Raw genomic sequence first — 17675 nt, forward strand, 5'->3', positions numbered from 1 at the left:
ATCCCCTCGCTATGAAGGCCAACATGCCATTTGCTTTCTTAACCGCCTGCTGTATCTGCATGCCAACCTTCAATGACTGATGTACCATGACACCCAGGTCTCGTTGCACCTCCCCTTTTCCTAATCTGTCACCATTCAGATAATAGTCTGTCTCTCTGTTTTTACCACCAAAGTGGATAACCTCACATTTATCCACATTATACTTCATCTGCCATGCATTTGCCCACTCACCTAACCTATCCAAGTCGCTCTGCAGCCTCATAGCATCCTCCTCGCAGCTCACACTGCCACCTAACTTAGTGTCATCCGCAAATTTGGAGATACTACATTTAATCCCCTCGTCTCAATCATTAATGTACAGTGTAAACAGCTGGGGCCCCAGCACAGAACCTTGCAGTACCCCACTAGTCACCGCCTGCCATTCTGAAAAGTACCCATTTACTCCTACTCTTTGCTTCCTGTCTGACAACCAGTTCTCAATCCATGTCAGCACACTACCCCCAATCCCATGTGCTTTAACTTTGCACATTAATCTCTTGTGTGGGACCTTGTCGAAAGCCTTCTGAAAGTCCAAATATACCACATCAACTGGTTCTCCCTTGTCCACTCTACTGGAAACATCCTCAAAAAATTCTAGAAGATTTGTCAAGCATGATTTCCCTTTCACAAATCCATGCTGACTTGGACCTATCGGCCCCAAGTTTCCACATGCAGCAAAACAGGCGCCCCTCCGAGCTGGCCGCCCGTTTCTCGCGCCGAAAACGCCGCCTGAAAAAAAACGCGCTATTCTCGAGCTCTTTGCAGCTCGATGGCTGCTTGGCGCGGCGCACAGGGGGCGGAGCCTACCACTCGCGCCGATTTTGTAAGTAGGAGGGGGTGGGTACAATTTAAATTAGTTTTTTTCATGCCGGCAACCCTGCGTGTGCGCGTTGGAGCGTTCGTGCACGCGCAGTCTGAAGGAAACATTGGCACTCGGCCATTTTAAAAAGTGCTGCAGAAAAAGTGAAAATTTGTTTATTGAACCCTTGCAAAGGCTTGTATTTTAATTTTCTTGATATTTCTGTGTGTGAGGGTGAGGGAGTGCATTCTGTAATTAAAGATAGAATGTGATAAACGGGACACATGCACTTGTTTGAGACTATTCAAATTCTTTGTAGCTGTTCAATTTTTAACATTTTTTAATAAAACCACATTGCCCTTCCATGATCAGCACTGAGGCTTCCTGCAGCTTTCTCCCCTGCCGTCCGTCGGGCACGACGGCAAATGGCTGCCTCAAGTAATGAGGCTTCCTGCAGCCTTCTCCCTCCCTCCCCCTGCCGCCGGTCGGTCCCGACGGCAAACCGCTGCCTGAAAGGCCTGCCTGAAGCACTTTCACACAGGTAGGAACATGGTTTATTTAATCTTTTCTTTGCTTATAAATTTTTATTCAGGTTGGATTTATTTGTATAATATTTGTATAAGTATAACTAAGGATTTATTATAGAATTTAATGACTTCTCTTCCCCTCCCCCCAACCCCCCAACTCGTTCCCGACGCCTAATTTGTAACCTGCGCCTGATTTTTTAATGTGTAGACAAGGTTTTTTCAAGCCTACAAAAATCTTCACTTGCTCCATTCTAAGTTAGTTTGGAGTACGTTTTCACTGTGGAAACTTTCAAATCAGGCGTCAGTGGCCGGACACGCCCCCTTTTGAAAAAAAAATTCTGTTCAAAAGTGAAACTGTTCTACCTGACTAGAACTGCAGAAAACTTAAATGTGGAGAATTGCGATTTCTAAGATACTCCGTTCTCCACCAGTTGCTCCTAAAAATCAGGAGCAAATCATGTGGAAACTTGGGACCATCATGTCACCTCTTTTCAAATGCGCTGCTATGACATCCTTAATAATTGATTCCATCATCTTACCCACTACCGATGTCAGGCTTACCGGTCTATAATTTCCTGTTTTCTCTCTCCCTCCTTTTTTAAAAAGTGGGGTTACATTGGCTACCCTCCACTCGATAGGAACTGATCCAGAGTCAATGGAATGTTGGAAAATGACTGTCAATGCATCCACTATTTCCAAGGCCACCTCCTTAAGTACTCTAGGATGCAGTCCATTAGGCCGTGGGGATTTATCGGCCTTCAATCCCATTAATTTCCCCAACACAATTTCCCGACTAATAAGGATTTCCCTCAGTTCCTCCTCCTTACTAGACCCTCTGACCCCTCATATCCGGAAGGTTGTTTGTGTCCTCCTTAGTGAATACCGAACCAAAGTACTTGTTCAATTGGTCTGCCATTTCTTTGTTCTTAGCTAAAGGCTGAAGGCAAGCAGAATATATTGTGTCTTGAGGAAGAAGACAGAATTGGAATGTTGGAAGTAGCCTTGTTCAATTGGTCCGCCATTTCTTTGTTCCCCGTTATGACTTCCCCTGATTCTGACTGCAGGGGACCTACGTTTGTCTTTACTAACCTTTTTCTCTTTACATATCTATAGAAACTTTTGCAATCCGTTTTAATGTTCCCCGCAAGCTTCTTCTCGTACTCCATTTTCCCTGCCCCAATCAAACCCTTTGTCCTCCTCTGCTGAGTTCTAAATTTCTCCCAGTCTCCGGGTTCACTGCTATTTCTGGCCAATTTGTATGCCACTTCCTTGGCTTTAATACTATCCCTGATTTCCTTGATAGCCACGGTTGATCCACCTTCCCTTTTTTATTTTTACGCCAGACAGGAATGTACAATTGTTGTAGTTCATCCATGCGGTCTCTAAATGTCTGCCATTGCCCATCCACAGTCAACCCCTTAAGTATCATTCGCCAATCAATCCTAGCCAATTCACGCCTTCAAAGTTACCCTTCTTTAAGTTCTGGACCATGGTCTCTGAATTAACTGTTTCATTCTCCATCCTAATGCAGAATTCCACCATATTATGGTCACTCTTCCCCAAGGGGCCTCGCACAACGGTATTGCTAATTAATCCTCTCTCATTACACAACACCCAGTCTAAGATGGCCTCCCCCCGAGTTGGTTCCTCGACATATTGGTCTAGAAAACCATCCCTTATGCACTCCAGGAAATCCTCCTCCACCGTATTGCTTCCAGTTTGGTTAGCCCAATCTATGTGCATATTAAAGTCACCCACTATAACTGCTGCACCCTTATTGCATGCACCCCTAATTTCCTGTTTGATGCCCTCCCCAACATTACTACTACTGTTTGGAGGTCTGTACACAACTCCCTTTGGTGTTCTGCAGCTCTACCCATATAGATTCCACATCATCCAAGCTAATGTCCATTCTAACTATTGCATTAATCTCTTCTTTAACCAGCAATGCTACCCCACCTCCTTTTCCTTTTATTCTATCCTTCCTGAATGTTGAATACCCCTGGATGTTGAGTTCCCAGCCCTGATCATCCTGGAGCCACATCTCCGTAATCCCAATCACATCATATTTGTTAACATCTATTTGCACAGTTAATTCATCCACCTTATTACGGATACTCCTTGCATTAAGACACAAAGCCTTCAGGCTTGTTTTTTTAACACCCTTTTTCCTTTTAGAATTTTGCTGTACAGTGGCCCTTTTTGTTTTTTGTCTTGGGTTTCTCTGCCCTCCACTTTTCCTCATCTCCTTTCTGTCTTTTGCTTTTGTCTCCTTTTTGTTTCCCTCTGTCTCCCTGCATTGATTCCCATCCCCCTACCATATTAGTTTAACTTCTCCCCAACAGCACTAGCAAACACTCCCCCTAGGACATTGGTTCCGGTCCTGCCCAGGTGCAGACCGTCCGCTTTGTACTGGTCCCACCTCCCCCAGAACCGGTTCCAATGCCCCAGAAATTTGAATCTCTCCCTGCTGCACCACTGCTCAAGCCATGTATTCATCTGCGCTATCCTGCGATTCCTACGCTGACTAGCACGTGGCACTGGTAGCGATCCCGAGATTACTACTTTTGAGGTCCTACTTTTTAATTTAGCTCCTAGCTCCTTAAATTCGTTTCGTAGGACCTCATCCCTTTTTTTTTTACCTATGTCGTTGGTACCAACGTGCACCACGACAACTGGCTGTTTTCCCTCATTTTTTAGAATGTCCTGCACCCGCTCAGAGACATCCTTGACCCTTGCACCAGGGAGGCAAGATACCACCTTGGAGTCTCGGTTGCGGCCGTAGAAACGCCTATCTATTCCCCTTACAATTGAATCCCCTATCACTATCGCTCTCCCACTCTTTTTCCTCCCCTCCTGTTCAACAGAGCCAGCCACGGTGCCATGAACTTGGCTGCTGCTGCCCTCCCCTGATGAGTCATCCCCCTCAACAGTACTCAAAGCAGTGTATCTGTTTTGCAGGGGGATGACCACAGGGGACCCCTGCACTACCTTTCTTGCATTGCTCTTCCTGCTGGTCTTCCATTCCCTATCTGGCTGTGGACCCTTCACCTGCGGTAAGACCAACTCGCTACACGTGCTACTCACGTCATTCTCAGCATCGTGGATGCTCCAGAGTGAATCCACCCTCAGCTCCAACTCCGCAACGCAGTCCGTCAGGAGCTGGAGGCGGATACACTTCTCTAGATTAAATTCCATTTGCCACTGTTCTATAGATATGTGAAGAGAAAAAGATTAGTGAAGACAAACGTAGGTCCCTTGCAGTCGGATTCAGGTGAATTTATAATGGGGAACAAAGAAATGGCAGACCAATTGAACAAATACTTTGGTTTTGTCTTCACGAAGGAAGACACAAATAACATTCCGGAAGTACTCGGGGCCCAAGGGTTTAGTGAGAAGGAGGAACTGAAAGATATCCTTATTAGGCGGGAAATTGTGTCGGGAAATTGACGGGATTGAAGGCCGATAACTCCCCGGGCCTGATAGTCTGCATCCCAGAGTACTTAAGGAGGTGGCCCTATCGACTCGGGATCAGTTCCTATGGACTGGAGGGTAGCTAATGTAACACCATTTTTTTTAAAAGGGAGGGAGAGAGAAAGTGGGTAATTATAGACCGGTTAGCCTAACATCAGTGGTGGGGAAAATGTTGGAATCAATTATTAAGGATGAAATAGCAGTGCATTTGGAAAGCAGTGACAGGATCGGTCCAAGTCAGCATGGATTTATGAAGGGGAAATCATTCTTGACAAATCTTCTGGAATTTTTTGAGGATGTAACTAGTAGAATGGACAAGGGAGAACCAGTGGATGTGGTGTATTTGGACTTTCAAAAGGCTTTTGACAAGGTCCCACACAAGAGATTGGTGTGCAAAATCAAAGCACATGGTATTGGAGATAATATACTGACGTGGATAAAGAACTGGTTGGCAGACAGGAAGCAGAGTCGGGATAAACAGGTCCTTTTCAGAATGGCAGGCAGTGACTAGTGGGGTGCCGCAGGGCTCAGTGCTGGGACCCCAGCTATTTACAATATACATCAATGATTTGGATGAATGAATTGAGTGTAATATTCCAAGTTTGCAGCTGACACTAAACTGGGTGGCAGTGTGAGTTGTGAGGGGGACGCTAAGAGGCTGCAGGGTGACTTAGACAGGCTAGGTGAATGGGCAAATGCATGGCAGATGCAGTATAATGTGGATAAATGTGAGGTTATCCACTCTGGGGGCAAAAACGCGAAGGCAGAATACTATCTGAATGGCGGCAGATTAGAAAAAGGGGAGGTGCAACGAGACCTGGGTGTCATGGTTCATCAATCATTGAAAGTTGGCATACAGGTACAGCAGGCAGTAAAGAAGACAAATGGTATGTTGGCCTTCATAGCAAGGGGATTTGAGTATAGGAGCAGGGAGGTCTTACTGCAGTTATACAGGGCCTTGGGTGAGGCCTCACCTGGAATATTGTGTTCAGTTTTGGTCTCCTAATCTGAGGAAGGAAGTTCTTGCTATTGAGGGAGTGCAGCGAAGGTTCACCAGACTGATTCCAGGGATGGCTGGACTGACATATGAGGAGAAACTGAATCAACTGGGCCTTTATACATTGGAGTTTAAATGGATGAGAGGGCATCTCATAGAAACATATAAGATTCTGACGGGATGGGACAGGTTCAATGCGGGTAGATTGTTCCCGATGTTGGGGAAGTCCAGAACCAGGGGATACAGCCTTAGGATAAGGGGAAGGCCATTTAGGACTGAGATAAGGAGAAACTTCTTCACTCAAGAGAGTTGTTAACCTGTGGAATTCCCTGCCGCAGAGAGTTGTTGATGCCAGTTCATTGGATATATTCAAGAGGGAGTTAGATAAGGCCCTTACGGCTAAGGGGATCAAGGGGTATGGAGAGAAAGCAGGAAAGGGGTACTGAGGGAATGATCAGCCATGATCTTATCGAATGGTGGTGCAGGCTCGAAGGGCCGGATGACCTACTCCTGCACCTATTTTCTATGTTTCTGAGTACTGCCCACCTGACCAGTACATTGATATCTTCCTGTAATCCGCAGCTTTCTTCTTCATTATCAACCTCCCAGATGATTTTAGTATCATCTTCAACCTTCTTAAACATACTCCCTATATCCATGTCTAGATCATTGATGTATATCACAAAAAGCAAGGGACCTCGCACTGAGCTCTGCGGAACCCCACTGGAAACATCCTTCCTGTCGCAAAAAAAACCATCAACCATTACGCTTTGCTTCCTACCTGTGAATTGGAGCTCGACTAGTCTGAGCTGGGCAGAGAGGGGAGTGAGCTGGCTTCATACTGAGCTGTATCTGCATGGAGTGCACGCTGGGCTTGGGCTGGAGCTGGGGCGAGGGGGGGGGGGGAGGGGAGAATGGGCTGGGTGGGGAGTGAGCTGGAGCTCGGTTGGTCTGAGCTATGCGGAGAGGGAAGGGAGCTGAGTGGCAGGTGGGGAGTGAGCTGGGTGGGGGCTGGGGTGTGAGCTGGATGGGGAATGGGGGGAGTGAGCTGAGTGGGTGTTGGGGGGGAGTGAGCTAGGTGGGGGATGGGGAGTGAGCTGAGTGGGTGTTGGGGGGGAGTGAGCTAGGTGGGGGATGGGGAGTGAGCTGAGTGGGTGTTGGGGGGGAGTGAGCTAGGTGGGGGATGGGGAGTGAGCTGAGTGGGTGTTGGGGGGGAGTGAGCTAGGTGGGGGATGGGGAGTGAGCTAGGTGGGGGATGGGGAGTGAGCTGAGTGGGTGTTGGGGGGGAGTGAGCTAGGTGGGGGATGGGGAGTGAGCTAGGTGGGGGATGGGGAGTGAGCCGAGCTGGGTGCAGTGAGCTATATCTGGACGGAGCTGGGTCGGGCTGAATGAAGGTTGGGAGTGAAGTTTGGATTGGGCTGGGAGTGAAGTTTGGATTGGGCTGGGAGTGAAGGTTAAGGTTGGGATAGGGCTGGGTGGACAGAGCGTGGAACTCGCCGCGGCGGAGGGCCAGGCGTCAATGGATGATTGACGGAAGTGAGGGGTGGGATGTTGTGACGTATGTGTTGCCCAGGCTCGGTAACCAGTGGAAACGGAGCTTTGTGCGGGCGGCGGGAGCCCGGGCTCGGGGAGAGCGGGTCGGTGAGTGTGTGTGGGTCGGGTCGGGCCGGGGGCAGAGGAGAGAGAGAGAGAGAGAGAGACAGACAGACAGACAGAGGGGAGGAGGGAGGAGGGAGGAGGGAGGGATGAGTGAGGGATAGCTGCAGCGGCTCGCCGATTGTGTTTGTTGTTGATTTTTCGTCTCCCCGGTGACAGCCTCCGGCCTCGGGAGCCTCCGGCTGTCGAGTTGCCCCTTCTGCCCCCCCCCCTTCTAGGCAGTAAGTGGCTGTCATCTCGCACCGTGTCTCTGCTGGGAAGCGGCTCCCTGCTGTCCCCCGGGATTCCCGTCTGCAGGCTTTACTGCTGGGTCTCAGCTGGAGATGGGGCTCGGGTGCGAATGGGGAGTTTGCGGGTGGCACTGGAATATGCAACGCAACGTTTGGATTAAGGTTGAGCTGTACTGTTTTACCACAATGTGTAGGTTTCCCCAATGGATTCCATGTTTTACCAATGGAGAGAGATAGATGCAAGTACAGTCGCGGACAGAATTCACGGGAGTGCTTGGTTACAGTGAGAAAACGTGTTTAATTTGCCTTGCACTACTAATATTGTGAAATAAAAACAGAAAATGCTGGAAATCTCAGCGGACCAGACAGCATATTGTGGTGATATTGATGTGGTTATTCTGATACTGCTGTGATTATTCTGCCTTGCGTTGATATTCTAATATTGCTGTGGTTATTCTATCAACTGCAATAGTTCGTGTGTTTTCTTCTGTTCCATTTGTCAATCAGCAACTCACTGCTGTAATTTAATAAATTGCAGAAATGAGGCGGAATTGATCAGTCTAATCTCAATGGTATCACACCAATCAGATAAGTATTTTAACACAAGTAAAGCGAATACGCAAAGTTAAATGGTTTAAAAGTGTGGAGTTACATTAGAAACTTTCAGAAGAAAATAGCAAAGCCTTGGATACAGTGATATATACGAGATTGGTGGACAAGAAAACGTGGAATGCGATAGGTTTCTGCAGGGTAGTAGCTCAATCGGAGGAGTCCATTGAGCTACTTCAGAATGGAGGAGCTTGATAGCAGGGTGCTTCGGGGTTTGTGCTGGGGTATCATTGTTTACATTGTACATAAACGAAGCTGAAGTGGGGACAGAGTTGTTTGCTGCAGTACTAAACGTGGGCCGAGGGACTGCAAGTAATGGAGAACAAGCAGATCAAATGCAGATGGATTTGGATAGATTGGGGAGGGGCTGCTGAGTGCCAGGTGTTAACTAATGTAGACAAATACAAGGTGATAAGACTGGGAAAGGGGAATAAGGAGCGGGAATATGGAGAGATCGAATATACCTTATCATGGTTCTCAAGAACTTTACAACCATTAGGTGACTTTGGAAGTCTAGTCAGTGTTATGTAAGCAAAGATTAACAGTGGTAGACCACAGGACCTAATGCAGGGGAGTGATATTCGTATGCTTTTGTTCGTGGGAAAAACTCTGCTGTCCATATTCTAACCTGCAAGTCCCAGAGTAGGAGTAAATGGGTACTTTTCAGAATGGCAGGCAGTGACTAGTGGGGTACCGCAAGGTTCTGTGCTGGGCCCCCAGCTGTTTACATTGTACATTAATGATTTAGACGAGGGGATTAAATGTAGTATCTCCAAATTTGCGGATGACACTAAGTTGGGTGGCAGTGTGAGTTGCGAGGAGGATGCTATGAGGCTGCAGAATGACTTGGATAGATTAGGTGAGTGGGCAAATGCATGGCAGATGAAGTATAATGTGGATAAATGTGAGGTTATCCACTTTGGTGGTAAAAACAGAGAGACAGACTATTATCTGAATGGTGACAGATTAGGAAAAGGGGAGGTGCAACGAGACCTGGGTGTCATGGTACATCAGTCATTGAAGGTTGGCATGCAGGTACAGCAGGCGGTTAAGAAAGCAAATGGCATGTTGGCCTTCATAGCGAGGGGATTTGAGTACAGGGGCAGGGAGGTGTTGCTACAGTTGTACAGGGCCTTGGTGAGGCCACACCTGGAGTATTGTGTACAGTTTTGGTCTCCTAACTTGAGGAAGGACATTCTTGCTATTGAGGGAGTGCAGACTGATTCCCAGGATGGTGGGACTGACATATCAAGAAAGACTGGATCAACTGGGCTTGTATTCACGGGAGTTCAGACGAATGAGAGGGGACCTCATAGAAATGTTTAAAATTCTGACGGGTTTAGACAGGTTAGATGCAGGAAGAATGTTCCCAATGTTGGGGAAGTCCAGAACCAGGGGTCACAGTCTAAGGATAAGGGGTAAGCCATTTAGGATCGAGATGAGGAGAAACTTCTTCACCCAGAGAGTGGTGAACCTGTGGAATTCTCTACCACAGAAAGTAGTTGAGGCCAATTCACTAAATATATTCAAAAAGGAGTTAGATGAAGTCCTTACTACTAGGGGGATCAAGGGGTATGGCGAGAAAGCAGGAAGGGGGTACTGAAGTTGCATGTTCAGCCATGAACTCATTGAATGGCGGTGCAGACTAGAAGGGCCGAATGGCCTACTCCTGCACCTATTTTCTATGTTTCTATTCACCCATCACCCCTGTGCTTGCTGACCTACATTGACTCCTGATCCACTAACACCTCAAGTTTAAAATTCTCATCCTTGCATTCAAATCCCTTCATGGCTTCGCCCCTCTCTATCTGTAACCTCCTTCAGCTCTGCAACCGTCTGAAAACTCTGCGTTCCTCCAACTCTGCCTGTTATACATCCCCCACTCCTTTCACCCCACTAAATATGGCCATGTGATCAGCTCTAAGCTCTGAAATTCTGTCCCCAAACCTCTCTGCCTCTCCCTACTCATTTAAGTTCTTTTAAAACCTACATCCTGACTAATCTTTTAGCTACCCCTCCTAATATTTTTTCCTTTGGCTCAGTGTGATTTTTTTTTTGCCTTATTACACTCCTATGAAGCACCTTGGAACATTTTACGATGTTTAAAGGTGCTATATAAATGCAAGTTGGTATTGTTGAAAATGGGGGGTAATATCGGTAAAACAGTGCTTAAAGAAACAAAATGAGTATATGGGAAAAGTCTGCTGGTGATTTAGAACATTAACATTTTGTTACATGATGGATGTATCAATGAAATATAAGCTGTTATTTCACTAACAGAAATAGAAAATACTCGTGTACATAGCAGGTCAGTCATGATCTGTATTCCTGGAACATTAATTTGTTTTTCTTCTTTGCAGATGCTGAGTGATCTGTGTATTTCCAATATTTTCTATTATTTTGTTTCAAGATTTTCTGTATTTGTCATTTTTTCTCTGTGGTATTACTAACAGTTTTTTTGATGATTGAGGCAGTTCTTGGACTTTATACATTTTAAAGTTCGATATTTAAAAAATCTATTGTATAAAAGTATAATTATTTATATTTAATCGGTGAGGGTCATCAACATAAGACCACGGCAGTGAATTGTAAATAAAGTTTAAACACTTCCCCTTGTATAAACATCCTAGCCCTTCATCGGTTATTTTGTTTTTATTAGTAAATTAGTAAAGCTTTATGTATATTTTACTGTGCAACTAGTAGTATAGTTGTGATGCAGAAGTACCCACGAGGAGTCTTCCATTCAATCAATTAATAATGTGGTTTAAAAAGATGCAGCAGTTTTGATAAATTGAGCAGCTGATCTAAATCGGCCCAGAACTATTGCCTGTTGGTGTATACACTGTTATTGTAATATGTAAAGGAGAAGATGAGAGCTGCAGCACAGATGTAACCACAGATCGCAAAGTGTACTGATTTAATCATGAACAGAGTGGAAAGTTTCAACTTTGGTTAGAGTAGGAATTTGGTGTAGAGGGGATAGGAGGGGCTTCGTTTGCCGTTAACACTTGTAGTGGTTTGTGTAAACTTGAGGCAGTAAGTAGTGCTTAGTACAAGTTAGTGTGTAAAAAGAGAATTAAAAAACCTTAAAACAGACTAAAAGGTAATTACCTATAAACAAATATAGATTAAGATAAGGTAAGAACCAAAGATAAAGAACCAGGACAACTAAACCGGGTTTCAAAAAGCGTGAGATTTTCCAGTGGCGTCCATTTGACTGGAGTAAACAACTCCCAGACCTGATGATGTCCCAGGAAAACAAGTTGGTGATTGGTTGGTAATAATGCATTTTTTATTTTTTTGCTCTTGGGTGTGAAAACAGTAAATAATTAGTTTTTTTGAACAAAAGCAGTCTACCTAATTTTAATTCAGACTATCAGTAAACAAATAAATAAAAAAGATGAGATGGAAGGGGCTATAGTGTGTGGGAGTTTGTGGACAGCGAGACTATCCTGGATTCCACATCTGCAGGAAATGTCTCTGCCTTGAGTCACTCTGGCTCAGAGTCATTGAGCTGGAGTGCAAGTTAGAGAGACTCCAAAACATAAGGGAGGGGGAGGAAATTCTGGAAATGTTTATCCAGAACACAGTCACACCTCAGAGATTGAGAAAGAGGTACAATGTACTCGCTACCTGTGAGGACAGGGAGAAAGGCTGTGGGGAGGACAGCCACAATGCAGACCAAGGCACTTTGGCTCAGAAGGCTGTCCAGGGAGGAGGGGGGGTGGGTGGGAGAGAAAGAGCAGAATAGAAATGTGGTAGTGATGGGGGATTCTATAATTAGGGGGTTAGGTAGGATCCTCTGCCATGAACGAGAGTCCTGAAGAGTGTGTTGCCTACACAATGCCAGGATAAGTGAAATTTCAAGGCAGCTGAAAGGAAGTGGTGGTGGTGGTGGTGGTGGTGGTTGGAGGTGAGGGGGGGCAGATAAATGACATATAGAGGAACAGGGAAGAGGTCCTGCTGAGGGCGTATCAGGAGTTAGGAGCTAAATTAAAAGACAGGACCTCGATGGTAATAATCTCTGGATCATGTGCAAATAGAGACGGACAGATCAGGAGAATTAACATGTAGCTAAAGGGCTTGTGTGGGAAAGGGGGTTTCCTTTTCATGGGACACTGACACCAGTACTGGGACAGGAAGGAGCTGTACCGATGGGATGGGCTCACCTGATCAGTGTTCTAACAAAGGGTAAGTAGGAAGGTGGTAAAGGCAACAAAGGGCAAGTAGGGAGATGGTAAAGGCTCTAAACTCATAAGACGGGGGAGGGATCTACAAGAAATGAAACAACCCTAAATATAAATGAAATGGGAAAGGAGAGGAGAGGACATAAATGTCCAGTGAATAGTTATAAAATAGTAAATAGAGTTATAGAACAAGATGGCTAAAATTAAATTGAGAGGAACTGCTATTAAAAGTGAGTTAAACTGTGAACGGCAATGCACACAGTGTCTGTAATAAAACACGGGAACTGGAGCCAATAATACGTGGCAAGGAACCAGATATAGAAGAGATTACTGAGACCTTCCCTATACAAATTAGATAAACAAAGTATGCATGGCACAGAATTTCCTCCCAATCTGTTATGCCTTGACTGAAACCGCCTGCAAAGCACTCGAAGAATCTTGCAACTCTCTCACAAATTAAGGGAAAACTTTTAAAATTGAACTTAAAACTATAGCTGGTCACCTTTGCATCTTTATAGGTGAGAACACAAAGCCTAGTTGGAGAATGCATGTTTCTTTAATCATACATGGATACATCGTGGGTGCATGTTATGATTTGGTCATCTCTTGTCGCAAAGAGCTACATTTCGTAGAAATGGAAAAGTAACCTTGTGAGTGAAGTAATTTGGGAGGTAGAGTGCTTAAAGTGAAAATTAAATAGCTTATTCTGCATATAATTCTCAATGAATAAGTACAAAATGTCTCGAACACTTTGGATCTGTTCAATAAGTTGAGAAATAACACATTGCAGAACATTTATCTCAGGCTATAAACTCTTGGGGTTTATTTAAAAATGAAATTAAGCGGAAGTAAGAGTAAGCGTGGAAAATTTCACTTGATTACAGAACTTTACTCATCTCAGACTTACGAATCAGTCGAATTACTCTGCAATAACGTGCAAGTATGACTATTATCTATAATATGAAACATATATGTAAAATTGGGTATTGTGAGTTTTTGCTTTCCCTCGATTGTCAACTTCTTGGTAGGACCCCCAGTTATGTTCTCATGCCATTTTGAAGGCTGAATTGGGTCAAATGGGATAACTTCGTAGCAGATAATCCTGTCAACACCTCAAATCGCTGGAGAATTACCACCAACGATGTCTCTGCAAGATTCTGCAAATCCCCTGGGAGGACAGATGCACCAACGTCCCCACCATCGAAGCACTGACCACACTCAACCAGCTCTGTTGGGCAGGCCACATTGTTCGCATACCCGATACAAGACTCCCAAAGCAAGCATTCTACTCGGAACTCCTACACAGCAAGCGAGCCCCAGGTGGGAAGAGGAAACATTTCAAGCATACCCTCAAAACTTCCTTGATAAAGTGCAACATCCCCACCGACACCTGGGAGTCCCTGGCCCAAGACCGCCTTAAGTGGAGGAAGAGCATCAGGGAGGGCGCTGAGCACCTCTAGTCTCGTTGCCGAGAGAATGCAGAAAACAAGCGCAGGCAACGGAAGGAGCGTGCGGCAAACCAGACTCCCCACCCACCCTTTCATCCAACAAATGTCTGTCCTACCAGTGACAGAGACTATAATTCTCGTATTGGACTGTTCAGTCACCTGAGAACTCACTTTGAGTGGAAGCAAGTCTGTCTTGATTTTTGAGGGACTGCCTATGATGATGATGAAGAATCCTGTCAAACAGAATGGGGTTCAAAGGCAACAGTTGAACTTGGCAATTAGCACCTGTTATGCAACTATCTAGACAGAGACTACTCATCTGGCCTTTGAAATGACTTTACATGATAAATAGTATATTTCAGGTACACACATTGATGGTCAGTTTCCAGTGAGCAGTAAACAAAATTGCCACCACCTATCAGTCTGCTGTCTCCTTCAGTAGCCCAGGATGCTTTAAATTAAAGGTGTCAGACTGTTGCCCGAGATGCTAGTAATGACCTGAAATTCTTATGTTGTCAGTCACTGACCACTTGCACACTGATGTGTGCAACAGCTCAGGACACCTGGGTACCATCGATAATGCACCAGATATTGGGGAAGCCTGCAATGTAGAAAAAATTTAGTACCCCCTCCTTCTATCAGTTTTTGGTGGATAAAGTAATGAATGCATTTGCCCTGGCAAGCAATACACCAGTGGCCTGCTTGATACATTGGTGCACTATGAATTGACTGGTGGTGTTGATGTCCTCTATGCTACTTTGCAGTGTCCCTGAGCCAAACCAGTTCAGGGCTATGGTGAATTTAACAGCTACTGGTAGTGCTAAAAGTAGTGGAAGCTCTCTGCAGGTCAGTTTTCAGCAAACCACACAACTTGGTTATTGCCTACAAAGGCAGCTTTCCTTGGACTTTCTTCGGTAGGTGTGCCTGCGTCTGTAGACACAGCTGTGTACACAAGGGCAGGGGTGGCTGATCAGCATCTGCTGGCATTGCCCTAACATCCACTTTCTTCTCATTCAAAAAATTCAAAAGGAGGAGTGCACAAAAGTATTCAGACATCCAGATTTTTAATTGTAGCAATAAAAATTTTGCTACCAAAATGCCAGCCAAAATTACAACCAATATGTAGCTATAAAACCCCAACTGAAATTCAGCTCTCAACAAGGCGCATTTAAATTCTACAATAAAAAAGGTTCCGGTGAAAAATACAGCAGGCCGCCCTTTTAAGAAATCACTTGCTGAAAAGCCTGACAATCACTTATTTTGAGAAAAATGGGAGAACATTGCTTTTAATATATAAGTTGAACTCTCTGATTTCATGAGCTGTGCTAATTGGCAGGGATCCAGTGCAAGGCTTTCCAATCTGATTTCCCATTCCCTCACTCATGTGTTTCATGCTGGAAAATATACACTAATATTTTCCTAACTATTTCATTTCCAATGCCTGCAGCATATTTAATCTGCTCTAAATAAGTGGAAATGTTGAGCGCACTGTTTCTTTCTGAACAGTGTTAGAAGTGAATTAGATGACATTTAATTTTAAAAGATCCTCAACTCAATTGTGAGGTCTTAAGTTATGGAAGAAGGCATTTTAAACATGTGCCAGCTGTTTACATTGTATTACATAGTATTTACATCACAGTATTAGAAATAGCCAAGCAATCTCTGATAACTTTAATAATCAAGATTGACTGTAAACCCAATCTGGAAGGTATATTGGGCCCAATTTTGACCAGGAGTTACTCCGGTTTTTTTTGGAGTAACTTGGTTTTTCTGGTGTAACTTAAAAATCCCCATTTTCCCCCAATCAATTTGCACCAGCGTAACTGAGTTAGTTACGATTTTTTTTTCTCAAAAAGGGGCGTTACCAGCCACCTCTGCCAGTTCTGCCCATTTAGGCAACTTTGGCCAGCTAATTGTTACTCATTTCTACTTAGGCCAGCATATGCGGCCACTTCAGAAAACCCTTGCGGAGAGTTAAAGAAATTGGTGCAGGTAGGTACATCGGAGGCCATTCGGCCTGGGCTAGGGGTGGGAAGCGGAGAGGACCTGCCTGCATCTAAACCACCAAGCCTTACAAACAAAAAGTACAAAGAATTCAATAATAAAAATTGAAGTAAGTCCTACCTTCATCTTCAAACCTCAGCCCGAGAAGGTAGCAGGCTGGCCTGTGCGGGAGGCCACTCGGCCAGGGCTAGGGGGCGGGCAGGCAGGAGATCTGATAGACTATCAGTTGGGTATATTGGTGGGTATATTGTGTTTAATCAGAGTTTAAGACGGAATATAACACATTAATTATATAGCAAAAACACACGACCGTGACAAGTAGCTGGTACCCAATCCGATCGGACAAACAGCTGCTGCACGTGAGCAGTTCTCTGGCTTGGGGCCTCTAATTCTGTCGTCTCGAGCCTCCTTCGGTAAAGCATGGGATCGATTTCAAAGAGCATTCGACCAGCCCAACTCCTGTTTCTTCCCTTCACTGTTTGCGGGGATGAGCCCTCAGTGTGTTAGAAACATAGGGCCCAAGTTTCGGCCTGAGTTGCTCCTATTTTTTTTGGAGCAACTGGTTTAGAATGGAGTATCTTAGAAATTGCAATTCTCGGCATTTAGTTTGCTCCAGTTCTAGTCAGTTAGAACAGTTTCAGTTTTGAACAGATTTTCGTTTTCAAAAGGGGGCGTGTCCGGCCACTTACGCCCGTTTTGAAAGTTTAGGCAGTGAAAACTTACTCCAAACGAACTTAGAATGGAGTAAGTGTAGATTTTTGTACGCTCAGAAAAACCTTGCCTACACTTACAAAATCAGGCGTAGGTTACAAATCAGGCGTAGGGAATGGGGGGGAGGGTTTAAAGGGAAGTTTACAAACATTAAACACTTCTGTTTTACAAATAAAGAGCCATCATCAATAATAAATGATAAATCAATAAATCAACCAATAAATCAATCAAAAAAAATCAATAAATAAAAAAATTTCTACTCACCGACTGCAGCACCGGGAGCCCTCCAACGGAGTGCTGGGATGGGGCCCCCCAGTGTGTGTGTGTCTCTCTCCCACTCTCTGTCAGTGTCAGTGTCTCTGTCTTTCAGTGTCTGTGTTTCTGACAGTGAGGGGAGGGGTGGGGAGAGGTGAGGGGGAGAGAGAGAGAGAGAGAGGGGGGGAGGGGGAGGAGAGAGAGAGAGGGGGGGGGAGAGAGGAGGGGGGAGAGGAGGGGGGAGAGGAGGGGGGAGAGGAGGAGGAGAGGGGGAGAGGGGGGGAGGAGGAGGAGGAGAGGGGAGGAGGAGAGGGGGGGGGAGGAGGAGAGGGGAGGGGAGGGGGGGAGGAGGAGGAGGAGGAGAGGGGGGGAGGGGGGAGGAGGAGAGAGAGAGAGAGAGGGGGGAGGAGGAGGAGGAGGGGGAGAGAGAGAGAGGGGGAGGAGGAGGAGGAGAAGGAGGAGAGAGAGGGAGGAGGAGGAGAACGAGGAGAGAGAGAGGGGAGGAGGGGGAGGAGGAGGAGGAGGGGGAGAGAGAGAGGGGGAGGAGGAGGAGGAGAAGGAGGGAGGGAGAGGAGGAGGAGGAGGAGGAGAGGAGAGAGGGGGAGGAGGAGGAGAAGGAGGTCTTCCCTTTTCTCTCTCTCTTCTTCTCTCTCTTTTCTTCTCTCTCTTTTTCTTCTTCTTTCTTCTCTCTCTCTCCTCTCTCTCTCTCTCTCTTTTTCTTCTTCTTCTCTCTCTTTTT

At 45.6% G+C, this 17675-nt stretch overlaps 1 protein-coding gene across 1 annotated transcript in view; it reads left to right on the forward strand.

Annotated features, from left to right (window-relative positions):
* The first annotated feature begins 7427 nt into the window (after nucleotides 1-7427).
* Nucleotides 7428-17675, forward strand: part of rusc2 (RUN and SH3 domain containing 2) — a 254883-nt gene continuing 244635 nt past the window's right edge. Inside the window, exon 1 of the mRNA XM_070868526.1 lies at nucleotides 7428-7477. The gene's annotated coding sequence lies outside the window, so the exon portion shown is untranslated. The remainder of the gene's footprint in view (nucleotides 7478-17675) is intronic.

This window comes from Pristiophorus japonicus, chromosome 2 (genome assembly GCF_044704955.1).
Source record: "Pristiophorus japonicus isolate sPriJap1 chromosome 2, sPriJap1.hap1, whole genome shotgun sequence".
Classification (NCBI taxonomy): Eukaryota; Metazoa; Chordata; class Chondrichthyes; family Pristiophoridae; genus Pristiophorus; species Pristiophorus japonicus.